The sequence below is a fragment of the Rutidosis leptorrhynchoides genome, chromosome 2 (genome assembly GCF_046630445.1).
Source record: "Rutidosis leptorrhynchoides isolate AG116_Rl617_1_P2 chromosome 2, CSIRO_AGI_Rlap_v1, whole genome shotgun sequence".
Taxonomy (NCBI): domain Eukaryota; kingdom Viridiplantae; phylum Streptophyta; class Magnoliopsida; order Asterales; family Asteraceae; genus Rutidosis; species Rutidosis leptorrhynchoides.
Genome location: NC_092334.1, coordinates 228,921,727 through 228,939,041, shown reverse-complemented (window position 1 = coordinate 228,939,041; position 17,315 = coordinate 228,921,727).

Here is a 17,315-nt window from a genome sequence, read left to right as displayed (position 1 = left end):
GAACATAATATAATTTAATGATGGTAGCCCCATTTTCACTCACAGGCCTATTAATAATACGTCCCCAAAAGTCCCAGCTCATCATCCAAACCCTCTAATTTCATTTTCAAACAATGACCCTACTATAATATCTATCGTTCCACTCACTTGTTTCAATTCAAATTGCATGATCAACTAATGGTGGTGGGGTTCAAGTGTTATTAGTATTTCAAACACCTATCACCTAAATCATGATATTCATCATCATTAGCTTCTTTATTATAAAGTATCATTCATTATTTTATGTGAACACACCAATCACGATCATTAATACCACAACTCCATTATCATCCTTATCGTTACTTTACAAGAAATAGAAATAGAACTCGAAAGGAAAAGAAAGATTTTTGGCAACGTAACAGTAGGAAACAGAAAATAGGATATTTCAGTATTGAGTGGTCCTTGGGTGGGTTTGCTAGACAGAAACAATGAAGACAAGGCAGCTAGATGTGCAACAAGTATCATTGTAGTGTTGTTTAGTGTTCGAAATGAAAACAGAAACATAACCTTGGTGATTGCAGGTGCGATGGCACTACAAGAAAAATGCTCATTTGTGACGATCTTTTGGTCACTAATAATGCTATTTAGTTACCATTAAAAAAGTGGTCACTAAATTTTGGTCACTAAACGAGATTAGTGACCAAACAAATGGTCACTATAGTGACCAATTTTGGTATTTTGGTCTCTAAAAATATTTTGTGACGGATCTATAGTGACGAGAAGTGACCAACCTATTTTGGTCGCTAACTTGATTTAGTGACCATTTTAATGTTATCAGTGACCAATAGCCTTCGTCACTAAAGCTCATTTTTCTTGTAGTGTGGTCATGGAGTGAAGGTGGTGGTTATGTTTGATGCTTGACAAAACAGAAGGAAATATAAGGAACAATATGGTTTGCAGGTGAAAGGGTTCGAACAGAAGGATAGCGAGTAGTAGCAACACAAATGGTGTCGATTGTGATGGTGGTGGTGATTCTTGAAATGGTGGTGCGTGGTGATTCCTTGTTGAAGTGATGGCGGGTTTGAAGGTTAGAGGTGATAGCCGAATGGTGGTGATATGGGCTGAGAATGGTTCCCGGGTATTGCCATGGTGAGGGTTGAGAGTTGGGTTTCAAATGGTTATCCAATATTGGAAGTGATGATGGGTGTGGTATAGGTTCTTGGGTTGATTTACATGTGGATATATAAGTTTATATAATATAGAGGGTGATGGTGAGAAGAGAACAAATACACTGAAGTGAATGATATGATTAAGAATCATCACTCACGGACATAAATAACAAGTTAAAGTAATAATATAATATTAATAATAATTACGTAAAAATCAAATGAATCGAATCATGTGTACAGTTTCGAATAGTTCCTCAAATAGTTCAGCAGCCGAGTGAATTGTTATTTTGTGAGGACAGTTTTCACGAACTATTATTTCGTAGTCCGTTGTTAAATCAGGGGCGGATAAAAGTCTTCAGAAAAATCCCATATTTTTAAATTAACTATATTTATTTATTTTGGTCATTATGGTATAAAATTCGATCATTAACTATAATAATTATATTAATTATTCACTCCCAATCCCAAGTAAAATATAGAAAGTTTTAAAATTTAACCAATAGTTCCTAAATATATTTTTAATAAGCCTAAATTTATAGAACTCATTTTCGTATCACCGTTTATTTTAAAATTACATAAGTTTGAATTTAACTTGCTTAATATCAATCGAATCATCAAACGAGTATTACAATTATTTAATATTTATTTGTAATATACTTTATTTATATATAGAGATTTATTTTAAATAATAATTATTATAATATCATATTTTTATTTTATTAATTTTTAATAACAACAACACATAATACTTCAAATTATATTTCGAATTATTATTTATGTATACATACACACATATCTATTTACAATTAATTGTTCGTGAATCGTCGAGAGCAGTCGAAGGTCAATTGAATATATGAACATCGTTCCAAAATTTTCTAGACTCAGCATTACATACTTTGCTCATCGTATCGAAATCATATAAAGATTAAGTTTAAATTTGGTTGAAAATTTCCGGGTCGTCACAGCTGACTCACAGCCAGTTTGCGCTTTTTGGGCAAAAAGCTCAAAAACTGCCTCTGAAGTCAGCGTGACCACTAGAAATGGTCTAAGTTAGATATAAATGAAATTTCTTTTCATAATCAGCTCAGTATTTTGACAAAAATGTTATGGGGTTTAATCATGCGTAATGATGCGCATAGTTACGCGCACTGTGAAATATGCATCGCACATGCCCGTGGCACGTGCTTTAAACATATAAGGCGCTAAAATGATTTAACCATCTCCGAACATACGCTATCAACTAACGTATGAGCTAAATGCTAAACAAACTCGCACTAAGCTAATCATGGATAGCAATCAAAGAACCATGGACTATATGGTACAAATTATAGAGAGACAACACATGTGGTGGGCACGATCCCAACTTTGTACGATTATAGAATCGTGCGAAAGTCTGAACGATGGCTGGGACATACAGCTGGCAGAGTGCACGGGTACCACTTGACCTTTTTCCAGTTTTTCAGACCAAATAGTACGATATTACATTGATATGTTTCCTTTTGTCCCATTACATGGCACAAAAAAGATAAAGACATTTGTCTATAAAAGGGGTCGAATCCTCATAGAAACACACATAATAGATCACATCGCGTTTCCTGATAATCATATTTGAGTACATCACCTTCATCGTCAAGAATCATTACTCGTGTTACTGAAACATAAATAAAACTTCAACCTCTAGGACATTGATAATGCTAAAAACGAACATATATTTCATAGCATTATCCATCAAGAAAGACAAGCTTTTGGTTGCAATTGTTCTATTTACAAGTGATATCCATTTAAATAATAAAAGGTGAAGATAAAAGACAGATTCGACGATTTGAAGACGCAAACGACCAAAAAGCTAAAAAGTACAAAGTACAATCAAAGTGGTTCAAATTATTGATGAGAAACGTCTCAAAATTACCAGAGTACAAGACACGAAATGCAAAATACAAGATATTAAATTGTACGCAAGGACGTTCGAAAATCCGGAACCGGGACCAAAGTCAACTTTTAACGCGCGACGCAACGGAGCTAAAATTACAAGTTAACTATGCACATAAATATAATATAATATATAAATATTTATTAAAAATTATATATATATATTATATATATTTATAAAACCTTCGGCAAGAAGAAAACAACCAAATGTGAGCTGTCCCAGGGAGCCATGCGATCGCATGGCCTGGCAGTTATAAACCCATGCGATCGCATGGTGAACAGAATCAGTTGACATCCTATAAATTTCGCAGTTTTTGATCAAATGTTAACATCTTTTTCTTTCCTCTCCGTCATACGATATATATTTATATTTTAATTTTAATTTTAATTTTAATTTTAATAATATGGGTATGTTAGCGAATGTTGTAAGGGTGTAAGTCGAAATTCTGTCCGTGTAACGCTACACTATTATTAATCATCGTAAGTTATGTTCAACCTTTTTAAATTAATGTCTCGTAGCTAAGTTATTATTATGCTTATTTAAGCCGAAGTAATCGTGATGTTGGGCTAAATATTAAAGACAGGGTAATTGGGCTTTGTACCATAATCGGGGTTTGGACAAAAGAACGACACTTGTGGAAATTAGACTATGGATTATTAATGGGCTTTATATTTGTTTAATTAAATGATAGTTTGTTAATTTAATATAAAGATTTACAATTGGACGTACCTATAAATAACCATATACACTCGATCTGACACGATGGGCGGGATATTTATAAGTACTAATAATCGTTCATTTAACCGGACACGGGAATGGATTAATAGTCTACGGACTTATTAAAACAGGGGTAAATTATATACAAGGAAAATTGGTGTAATTATAGTTTAAGTCCCCAATTAGTTGGAATATTTGACCTCGGATATAAGGATAATTTGACGAGGACACTCGCACTTTATATTTATGACTGATGGACTGTTATGGACAAAAACCAGACGGACATATTGAATAATCCAGGACAAAGGAGAATTAACCCATGGTAATAAACTAAAATTAACACGTCAAACATCATGATTACGGAAGTTTAAATAAGCATAATTCTTTTATTTCATATTTAATTGCACTTTTAATTATCGTACTTTTTAATTATCGCAATTTTATTTATTGTCATTTTATTTATCATTTTAATTTATCGCATTTCCTTATCGTCATTTACTTTATACTTTAAAATTAAGTTATATTTATTTTTAATATTTTACATTAGGTTTTAACTGCGACTAAAGTTTTAAAAATCGACAAACCGGTCATTAAACGGTAAAATCCCCCTTTTATAATAATAATACTACTTATATATATATTTATATTTATACAAATATAGTTTTAAAAATATAGCGTTAAACTTGGCTAAGATCCCTGTGGAACTAACCGGACTTACTAAAAAGTACACTACTGTACGATTAGGTACACTGCCTATAAGTGTTGTAGCAAGGTTTAGGTATATCCACTCTATAAATAAATAAATAACTTGTGTAAAATTGTATCGTATTTAATAGTATTTTGTAGTAAAAATATAACTATTTTGTACCCCTTCGCTTTAACATCAAGTATTTTTGGCGCCGCTGCCGGGGAACTGCTTAAACGCCAGAAGCGAAACGCTATATATATATATATATATATATATATATATATATATATATATATATATATATATATATATATATATATATATATATATATATATATATATATAAGATTCTTAGTTTACTTTTGTAAAAATACGCTTTTGTAAAAATACGTTTTAATTATTAAAAATATAAAAATATAAAAATATAAAAAGATAAATAAAATTTATATATTTTTAAGAGTTTGTTAAATATATATATATATAAAATATTAAAGTTTCTTTATTTTAGTTTTTTTTAAATATAAGTTTTAATTTATTTATGTAAATATTTTATTTAATATAAAAAAAATATAAGTACAAGGCCCGAACTGTAGCAGCCCATATCCAGGCCTGGTACCCGAATCCATGCGATCGCATGGAAAACCAACTAACACCTCATGCGATCGCATAAGGTGATTTGACAAGCCTGGTAACCTCAGCCGACAGTTTAGGGTTTAATTTAATTATAATTATTATTATTAACCCTAATTAGGATTTATTAATTAATTAATTTCTAATATTAGTTTTAGTTTAGTTTTATTTAATTTGTATTATTTAGTTTAATTAGTTGTATTAATATATAAAAATTAATACTTTTATAAATAAATAATATAAAAATAATATTTTTATAAAAATTGTACTTTTTACAACTTTAAGTTTATTTTTATATTTTGTAACTTTTTATTTGTTTTAGCGTAATATTTATATTTTTCGTTCGTATTTAGTTCTAAGTCATAGTTTTTGCCATAGTTATTTTTATTTCTAGATTTTTAGGCTTTGCCGTAGAATCCCTTAAGTGATTTTTCTTTAGACTAAGATTTAGGTGCTTTAGAATTTTGCGACGCCGTTTTTAGATTTTAGTACTTTTAAATTTATTGCCGTTTTGGATATAGTATTACTTTTAAGCTTTAATATTTTTAGACGCAACTTTTAATTCTTAGTTTTTAGACTTTTAAGTTTTGACGCGCTACGTTCTTTTTATTATTTTTCGACTTTTTATTTTTCGACGCACTCTTTTTCTTCCTTATTTCTCGACGCTCTAGTTTTTAGGACATAGAATTTTCTATTTCTTCTCTAAAATTTCTTTAAATTTCGACGAAAAATCATTTTAAGTGGTTAAATTGATAGACATCCAAAATTTTATGGTTCGTAGTAATAGTTGGATTTGTTAGTGGCGAATTGTGGGCTTCTGATTTAAAGGGTCCTGGTTCCCTGCTGCATCTATTGGCTATTCGAAACGTGGGCAAAATCAGAAAAGTTTATTAATTTGATAACTTATATGATTTTTATCTTTTATAACTAATAGGATATTCAGTGAATGCACCGAGCAAAACGTTCACCACCTTTCATACATTCACCACCTGTAACTCGATCAAGACATCTAGCCAATATTGTCGCCGTTGATTTTTCTTTAGAATCGTCATCTAGTCGACTAAGTACTCCAATTCAAATTTTCGATAATCCATTTTTTGAACCCGACCTCACAATTGAGAATCCGGAAGATATTCAGGGACAATTCAGAGATCCTGAACCACTAATCTTTCCTCCGGAACCACCAGTCATTCAAACGGAGATTGTTGAGGAACAAACCATTAAATCAGAATCCTCTAGTGATTCAGATTCAACAAATTCAATCATGGAAAATCTGGAACCTCTAAGTATGGAAGACCGAATGCGAGCTAAACGCACTGGCCAAGGTCACGCAATTACTCAACCAGACATTAATGCACCAGATTATGAAATCAAAGGACAAATCCTACACATGGTAACTAATCAATGCCAATTTAGTGGTGCGCTGAAGGAAGATCCAAATAAACATCTTCGAACCTTTAATAGGATTTGTACTTTATTCAAAATAAGAGAAGTGGAGGATGAACAGATATATCTCATGTTATTTCCCTGGACTTTAAAGGGAGAAGCCAAAGATTGGTTAGAATCGTTACCTGAAGGGGCGATTGATGCATGGGATGTTTTCGTTGAAAATTTTCTTAAACAATTCTTTCCGGCATCTAAAGCCGTGAGACTTCAAGGAGAAATTGTTATGTTCACACAAAAGCCAAATGAAACTCTATATGAAGCGTGGACAAGATTTGGAAAGTTATTGAGAGGATGTCCGCAACGTGGTTTAGACACTTATCAAATAGTACAAATATTCTACCAAGGATGCGACATCACTACACGAAAAGACATCGATATAGCAGCTGGTGGTTCCATTATGAAGAAAACCGCAACTGACGCTTACAAAATTATTGATAACACTGCTTCCCACTCACATGAGTGGCATCAAAAAAAAGATGTTGTTAGATCATCTAAAGCAGCTAGAGCCGATTCTAGCCATGACTTTGATTCCATTTCTGCAAAGATAGATGTTGTCGAGAGACGAATAGAAAAGATGACTAAAGATATCTACCCAATACGAATTAGTTGTGAGCAGTGTGGAGGACCACATTTGACAAAAGATTGTCTCAGTATTGAACAAACAATGGAACAAAGAGAGAATGTTTCATACATGAACCAAAGGCCTGGAAATAATTATCAGAATAATTATCAACCGCCAAGACCAATCTACAATCAAAACCAGAATTATAACCGAAATATTCCATACAAAAACCAACAAGGTCCTAGCAATCAACAAGTATCCAATAATACTTACAATCAGCAAAGACCTATTTTTCAAAACAAACCACCATAAACCGATGATAAAAAGCCAAATTTAGAATATATGATGTCGAAGCTAGTTGAATCTCAAACGCAGTTTTTCACATCTCAGAAATAAACCAATGAACAAAATGCTCAAGCATTTAGAAATCAACAAGCTTCTATTCAAAATTTAGAACAAGAAGTAAGTAACCTAGCAAGGTTGATAGGTGAAAGAAAACTGGGAAGTCTACCTAGTGATACAAATGCTAACCCCTGGAATGAAACAGCTAAAGCCATTACCACAAGAAGTGGTATTACACTTAAACCACCTAAAATACCTGTAATTTCTGATGACGCTATTCCTATTCCACAGACACCACAATCTGAGCAAGATAAGAAAACAGAACTGGTAGTTGAAAAGGTTAATGAATATAACACAGTTAAGGCTAAACCTTATGTTAAACCATACCAACCATCGCTTCCTTACCCGAGTAAAATGAGAAAAGAGAGACTTGAAGTCGAGCAATCTAAATTCTTGGATATGTTTAAACAAATAAATGTAAATCTTCCTTTCATTGATGTGATTTCAGGAATGCCTAGATATGCTAAATTCTTGAAAGATCTAATCACAAATAGAAAGAAAATGGAAGAACTCTTGGCTGTTACTATGAATGCTAATTGTTCTGCAGTGCTATTGAATAAGATACCAGAAAAACTCTCTGATCCAGGAAGTTTCACAATTCCATGTTTTCTGGGTAGTTTTAGTTCAATAGAAGCATTGGCAGACTTAGGTGCTAGTATAAATCTAATGTCGTATTCACTATACGCTAAACTAGACCTTGGAGAATTGAAACCAACACGAATAAGCATACAACTAGCCGATTGATCAGTAAAATATCCTAGAGGGATAATGGAAAACATGTTAGTTAAAGTTGGTACTTTAGTATTTCCAGTAGATTTTGTTATTCTGGACATGGAAGAAGATTCTCGAGTTCCTCTCATATTAGGAAGACCATTCGTAAACACGGCTAAAGCAATAATAGACGTGTTCGGTAACAAACTGACCCTAAGTATAGAGGACGAGAGTGTTACCTTTTCAGTTGATAGAGCCATGAAACAACCACAATCTGCAGATGATACATATTATTATATTCAAACTATAGATTCACATGCAGAATTGTTAGAAGAATTTCCAGAATTACAAGGAACAGGAGAATGTTCTTTAGGAGAAGGAACTGAACTAATTGATGAAGCTAAAATGTTAGCTACACTTATGGCTAATGGATATGAACCAACAACAGAAGAAATTCAAATGCTAAAAGAAGAAGACAGATATCGATATAAATCATCGATAGAAGAAACACCGACATTAGAGTTAAAGCCACTTCCAAACCATTTGGAATATGCTTATTTACATGGTGAATCTGAATTACCTGTAATAATATCATCTTCTCTTACAGAAAATGAAAAATCTCAACTCATTTCTGTGCTAAAAGCTCATAAACCAGCTATTGCATGGAAAATTCATGACATTAAAGAAATAAGTCCTTCGTATTGCACACATAAAATCCTTATGGAAGAAGGTCATAAAACGTATGTGCAACACCAACGAAGACTAAATCCTAATATGCAGGATGTTGTTAAGAAAGAAATTATTAAACTGCTTGATGCAGGTTTAATTTATCCAATCTCTGATAGTCCATGGGTAAGCCCAGTTCAATGCGTACCTAAGAAGGGTGGCATGACTGTCATCACACATGAGAAAAATGAACTTATTCCTACTAGGACTGTAACAGGATGGCTTGTTTGTATTGATTATAGAAAATTAAATGACGCCACCAGAAAAGATCACTTTCCCTTACCTTTCATTGATTAAATGTTAGAAAGATTAGCCGAAAACAGTTACTATTGTTTTCTTGACGGTTTTTCCGGATATTTTCAAATTCCAATAGCACCCGAGGATCAAGAGAAAACCACATTCACATGCCCTTATGGTACTTTTGCTTACAAACGCATGCCATTTGGACTTTGCAACGCCCCTGCAACCTTTCAAAGGTGCATGATGGCGATTTTTCACGACATGATAAAAGAATGCATGGAAGTTTTCATGGATGAATTTTCAGTCTTCGGTGATACTTTTGAATCATGTCTAGTTAATCTTGAACGAATGCTTATTAGATGCGAACAATCAAATCTAGTTCTTAATTGGGAGAAATGCCATTTCATGGTTAAAGAAGGCATCGTTCTTGGTCATAAAATTTCAAAGGAAGGAATTGAAGTGGATAGAGCTAAAGTAGGCGTAATTGCTAAACTTTCACATCCCACCAATGTTAGAGGAGTTAGGAGTTTTCTAGGGCATGCCGGTTTTTACCGACGTTTCATAAAAGATTTTTCTAAAATTGCCACTCCTATGAATAAACTTCTAGAAAAGGATGCTCCATTCATCTTTTCAGATGAGTGCATCAAATCTTTTAATATTCTTAAAGAAAAACTCACTAATGTGCGATCATGATAACTCCAAATTGGAATCTACCGTTTGAACTTATGTGCGATGCAAGTGATTTTGCAATGGGAACCGTTTTAGGACAAAGGATTGAAAAACGATTTCAACCTATTTATTATGCTTGTAAGACATTACAAGGAGCACAAACGAATTACAAAACTACTGAAAAAGAACTCCTTACTATTGTCTTTGCTTTTGACAAATTTCGTTCATATCTCGTTCTAGCAAAAACGGTGGTCTATACTGACCATTCTGCTCTTAGATATCTATTTTCGAAACAAGATGCCAAACCAAGATTAATCCATTGGATCTTACTCTTACAAGAGTTCGATATTGAAATCCGAGATAAAAAGGGAGCAGAAAATCTCGCCGATGATCATCTTTCTCGTCTTGAAAATCCTGAATTAGAAGTTCTAAATGAATCGGCAATACAAGATAACTTTCCTGATGAATATCTATTGAAGATGGATTATAATGAAATTTCATGGTTTGCAGACTATGCAAACTACTTAGTATGTGGATTCCTTGAAAAGGGGTTGTCGTACCAAAAACGAAAGAAATTCTTTAGTGATATAAAATACTATTTCTGGGAAGATCCACATTTGTTTAAAAGTTGTCCCGATGGAATAATACGCCGATGTGTATTCGGGGATGAAGCTAGTCAAATCTTAAACCATTGTCACACAGGACCAACAGGAGGGCATTATGGGCCTAAACTAACAGCAAGAAAAGTTTACGATGCTGAATTCTATTGGCCTACAATTTTCAAAGACGCACACCTTCTTTGTAAATCCTGTGATGCTTGTCAAAGGGCCAAAAAAATAAGTCAACGTGATGAAATTCCACAAAATGTCATTCAAGTATGTGAAGTATTTGACATTTGGGGTATTGACTTTATGGGTCTATTTCCAAAATCTCATAATAATCTCTACATTCTCGTTGCCATTGATTATGTATCTAAATGGGCGGAAGCACAAGCTCTCCCAACTAACGATGCACGAGTTGTAGTCAAAAGATATGGAGTAACTCATAAAATCTCAACCGCTTATCATCCACAAACAAGTGGACAAGTTGAAAATACCAACCGAGCTTTGAAACGTATTCTAGAGAAAACCGTAGGATCAAATCCGAAGGAATGGTCCATGAAATTAGAGGATGCACTTTGGGCTTTTAGAACAGCCTACAAAACTCCAATTGGAACCACACCTTTTAGACTCGTTTATGGAAAAGCATGTCACCTTCCAGTAGAAATTGAACACAAAGCATTTTGGGCTTTGAAGACATGTAATCTTGATTTACATGAAGCTGGACGTCTACGGTTAAGCCAACTAAACGAATTAGAAGAATTAAGACATGAAGCATACGAAAATTCATTAATCTATAAGGAAAGAACGAAGAAATGGCATGATAAAAGAATCAGAAGTTCAAAAGAATTTAAAGAAGGAGACAGAGTTCTTCTTGTCAATTCACGATTCAAGCTATTTCCTGGAAAATTGAAATCAAGATGGTCTGGACCATTCATAGTCAAAAGAGTTTTCCCATACGGAACAGTAGAGTTAATAAATTCAAATAGGATTGAATTTAAAGTTAATGGTCACAGAGTTAAACATTACATAGATAATCTAATGGAAGTTGAAGATGAAGTTAATCACAATTTCGACACCACAGCTAACTAAGTGTGGGAAGGTTCGAATCTTTTTAGGGTAATATATATTTCTGTTAGAGTTAGTTATTCTGTTTTCGTGTAGTTTTCGAGAATAGAATCCGAATGGTCTTTCCCTAGCAGACCCTAAAGAACTAATCTTCTCCCCCCATTCTGAATTTTTATTTTTTTTAGGTTTTACGAGATGAAGAATTCTTTTGATCTGAACCATGGTCTAATGCTACACGCTATGATTACTAAACGTAATAATGACACCCTTCCGAGTGAACTGGTATCATTCATAAGAGCCAAAATGGACGGAGTAAGAAAAGAACTCAGAAAAGATCATCATAAGATACATTTTGGTAAAGGAAAATCAAAATCGGCAACAAAAAGAAGAGCACGACACCTTGAAAGATGTTATAAATGCGTAAAATGGTCACACGAAGGTAAATGTTCAAATAATCAAACATATTCAAACACCGAATTTGTTACTCTATGCAGAGAAGGACCATTCATATGTTTAGAAGAAAAGATATTGAAGATTCGAGGTTATGCTTATGTAGCTATGGAAAACCAAATCACACGACTCTCATATGAGTCGGCTAAAGCAGGTCTCTAAGAATTCTATCTCATAGGTAAGTATGTACAATTTTTATTTTTATTGTTTTTAACCTTTTGATAATAAACGCTGAATCGTTCGCTATAAAGTATTAAATTGGTATTCAATAAAATTAGGTATGCGTAACCGAAATTATTGATATCATACAAAAATTTATTACATCACTGCAAAATTTACCGTTTATTCTTAAGGTATAAATATCTTTAATCAATCAACCCAAAATATTTCAGAAATTCGTCAGGAGTAAAACTAGGTTCTGGAACCGAAATTACTTTACCGAAAAGAGGGGCGTATATTTTTGATAATATTTGATTGATTAAATTGGCATAAAAGACCAAAAAGATTTTTAATTTTATTTTTTACCATGTTTTTAAATTTAATATATAAATATTAAATTATTATTGTAAACTTTTTAAAATCAATATAATTAAGTTTGTAAATATTTAAAAAAATTAATATTTTTAATATAATTTGTATGTATAAAAACAAAAATATAATATAAGTTTGGTGTGAATTTTTAATTTTAATAATATGAATTTTTAATTTTATGCATTTTAAATTTAAGTTTGGTGTGAATTTAAAAACAAAAATGTACTTTATTTCATTAAGTTAAAAATATGATTTTTTTAAAAAAAATTCGTCGTGAGTTGAAAACTAGGTCGTTGAACCAAAATTGCTTTACCCGAGGGCAGGACGAGAACTTTTATTATCATTAATTTTAATCTTATTGAATTAATGTATGCCAAAAACATTTAAAAAACCCAAAAAATTTTGCTTTTAAAACAACGCTTAAAAATAACAAATTTTAAAATTTTGTCGAGGGACGGACTAGGACAACGATCCGAAACGACCTCGTCCTAAATAAAAAGGAAAACAAAATTTTAAAATTTTATTAATTTATGTTTCAAAAGTATAAGGTTTTTATAAATAAAAAAAAAAAAAAACATCCCCCATGCGATCGCATGGGGTTTCCCCTTAAAATCCATGCGATCGCATGGATAGAGAAAACTGGGCAGAATCAAATACCCATCGAGCAGTCTGTCTTCACCACAAACACACACACACATACATACGAACACACTCCAAAAACACCCCTAATTTCATCAATTTTTCACCAAAATCAACCAAATTTCCTGCTATAATACGCTCTAATCATGAATTTGATAAGAAGTTTATCAAGAATGGTAACAATTACACCCCTAAACCTCTTTAAATTTGATTTTTATTGTTCTTGAGCTATAATTTACCTAATTTGATTTTGTTAATTTCTAGTGTAATTAGAGTTAAATTGTTAGTATATTATGCATGTATAACCTAGATTGATGCTATTTAACATGATTTGAAGCCAAAAACTTAAAATTTTTTAGAAATCTAGGGTTTGTGTTCTTGAGCAATTTGAGAATTTTTGATATAAACAGGTTATGGCCGATTTTTATCATGAACTATTGCTAAATTAAGTAGTGTAACATGTTTAGGTAGCTAAATGATCCAAACTTTGATCCTAAACATGATTTTTGAGAATTAAAGTGGACTTTTTAGGTCTAAAATTTATGAACTTGATTAAATTGATGTAAATGCCATTTGAAACTTGTTTAATTACTAGTAATGGTTATTTTAACATGTTATTTGAGTAGAATGCTTATGAACTTTGTAAACATTTTCATATATGCTTATTTGAAAAAGTATAGAATTGTTAAAATTGTGAAAATGTGTATAAGTTTAATTTTGATTAAACATGTTATTGTAATTGTTTCAAGTTGTTATTTTGCTAACACTAATGCATATTTGGATGCACAAATTTTGTGTTTAATGTGTTTTGCAGAGAGAAACCGATACTGATGGTGCATCATCAACATCTAGACAACCTGCTCCAGAACCTGAACCAGAAATGCAATATGAACCACAATATGAACCGGAGCAACAAAAGGAACAACAACAACCTGATCAACACGTACCTTATTATGATCCGCAACAAGAATATGTTAATGCCTACATAATATTTCCGATGCATCCAATAGTACAACACCCAATGATTCATGAAGAACAGTTGCATCCTAATCTGAGATTTGATCGAAGCTGGAAAGATTACCCAACATATCAAAGTAACAAATTCAAACTGGTACCGAAAAATGTAGAAGTGCCAAGGGTAATCGATTGGGAACCTTTGGAAAGGATCCAACTAGCTAACCGTGTTAGACTGCTACTGATCCAAAGGTATGGAAGCTCTTCTTTTCCCGATTGGGAACATTTATTCACCATTCGTAGGCCTGTATATAAAGAATGGTGCGTTGAGCTTATGAGTACTATAGCGTTACATGCGGATGTAGATAGGTTAGATGATAGAAGTTTTCTTAGATTTTTACTTGGCCATAGGATGTATAGGATGTCCATGCTGGACATGGCCAGGGCTTTACAGATATATATGCCCGCTGAATTACTATTACCCGATTATACAAACTTGATTTATCATGGTGAAAGGGTAGATAGGAATTTTGATGCTAACACCGTCTGGAGGCATATTTCAGATTATAATGTTTTTGGGCGGGCAGGAACACACTCCTACTTACATATTAACAGAGCCGAGCTTCGTATAATTCATAGATTTCTGGCTAACTCGATTACACAGAGAGGTCACAACAAGGAGAAAATGACCTTATATGATTTATTTTACCTTAAGTGTATTCGAGACCCAAGAGGCTTTGTTAATATCCCTTACTGTGTTGGTTTTTATTTGTCTAAGATGATGGAAGGAATACAGAAAGGGGGAGTAATAGGAGGAGGTATTTTTGTTACTCTCATTGGAGAGTATTTGGGTGTGGATAGGGATCAAGGGGGTTCACTTTTGGTATGTAGGGAACAGGTTGAGCCTTTAGGATTGAGTGTCTATCAGGGTGCTAAGGTATTAAAGAGCAGACGCACCCAGGCAGTACCCTATGATGGTAATCATCCACAGGTAGAGAGAGGGTCAGATGAGGAAATGGAGGAAGCGGATGACATTAGGGATGTCATTAGGGAGGCTATGACAGACGTCTACCAGCGTATAGATGAGGTAGAAATGACAAATGAGGATAGATTTAGTCGGTTAGAGCAGTGGCAAGCCCGGAATGAGTACGAGCATTCTAGGTAATGACAGCATGATATATGGGACTATCATCAGCGTCAGATCATGAATCAGCTATCACCTCAGGATCACTACATACCGACCTGACCCGCTTACTATCCTCCACACCAGCCCGAGATGAGACCACCATTTACTCTCTACGACCCTAACCAGGCCTACCAGTACACCTATCACCAACCATGGAACCCGACCGACGACATGAACTGGAACCCCTATCCAGATTGATATAGTTCCCGTTAGTGATTTCTATGATTTTTATTTTTTTATTATTTCTATTTATTTATGTTTAAACCTATGATATTGTGATACTTTTATTGTAATGTTTAATATTTTTATTATATTGTACTAATATTTCATATTTGATTTGAAAGTGGGATGTTAAGTCCCATTTTAAATTACCATGCATGTTATTATTTGTATGTATGTATATTGTCAATTGTACACAACAGGGTAAAACATCGCATTTTCAAAGACTGGCATTAAGTTCAGCAAATGCTACTAATTTTGACGACAAAACAAAAAACAAATGTGATGTAACAACAAGACAGAATGAATAAATGATGTGCACCATTTATCAATCAACAAACAAACGCCAATATGTTTGGAAACTTTGGTAAAATTTAATCATTTTTCTACGCTAATTTCTCTCAATAATTTAAATTGTTACTGATTTCTTGCAAATGAGGGCATTGCAAGATCTTAAGTGTGGGAAGGGGTTAAATTCTTTCAGATTTTAAAAATTTTTAACTTATACACTTGGTTACCATTAAAAAAAATACTAGTAATGCAGTAGTTATATTAGAATCTAGTGCTCTCTGATAATAAAGAACAGCCCTAGTCTTATATACTGACTACCCAATTCTAGTAAAAATTTTCAAAATTTTCAATTAAATGAACTCAAAATCATGTTTATACATATTTATGAACGATAAAACTAGGTGTTAACACCGAAATTATTGTTACCTCGGAAAGGACATAAATTGAGAAACAAACTTAAATGTTAGAATTTATTTAAAATGGAATAGAGGACAATAAAAAGGCAAAGAAAGGAAAATAAAAGCGAAGTGTGGGAAAAATTTACCAAGTTATTTAAAATATATATCACATATTTTTGTACAAATAATTTAAGATACTTTTGTTTTGGACAAAATTAACCGTTTTACCCGGTAAATTGTAATATATTTGAAAGAAAGATGGATCTACACGATGAATCAATTCCATCATTAAAAGGAAGTAAAGTCTTCTGAAAAAGAAACGCGCTTCTTGATTTAGGTCAGGAAGTTGTCGTCCAGACCAGTTGTAGAGTCTACGAAAAACCTTGAAAAGTTTTCTCAAAAATCAGCTGGAAATTCACGGACCTCAGCATCAAACAGGGTTGCCAAGTGGTCAGACTTATCCTAACCATGAGAGGATCTGTCTCGCAAAATGGGGAGGGCGCCGTTCAAATTAGCTTGATAAGACTAATGAATCAGATCCCCAGAAAGGATAATCTCCTTAAAGATCAAAAATCAGCGTTTAAGCCTGATTTTACTCAATCCTTGAGATTGACTTTAAAGATTGAGAATTACAAACTCATGGAATTCGATGATATCTAAACTCAAGCTTGAATGAGAAAATATTTTGATCAAAATTACAAACCGATTTGTTTTCTGAAAACCCATTTTTAATGCATTCATTACCATTGAACGTAAAATCTTAGGAATTCACCTGAAATTCATTAGGTCACCTGAACCAAATCGGGTGTCAAACGTAAGAACAGTGATTGCATAGCATGGTCGAAGACAGGACCTTGTGCCAGATTGAAAAACTATAGGGTGATCTTTACTATTGCTCCTACAAAGGATAGTAATTGTAGCCGACACGATATAGACCATAATTAAAAGCATGTCAGGGGACATTGCCTTAACAGTTACTTGTTCAACGCTTTCCTTTACAACCGGACAGTAGTTTACCGAAAGGTAATATACGGAGCAAGTATACTGGACGTGTTGCTTTCCTAATACAAGGTTAGCAAGTGGATGACACAAAACCATAAGTTTTGAGCTA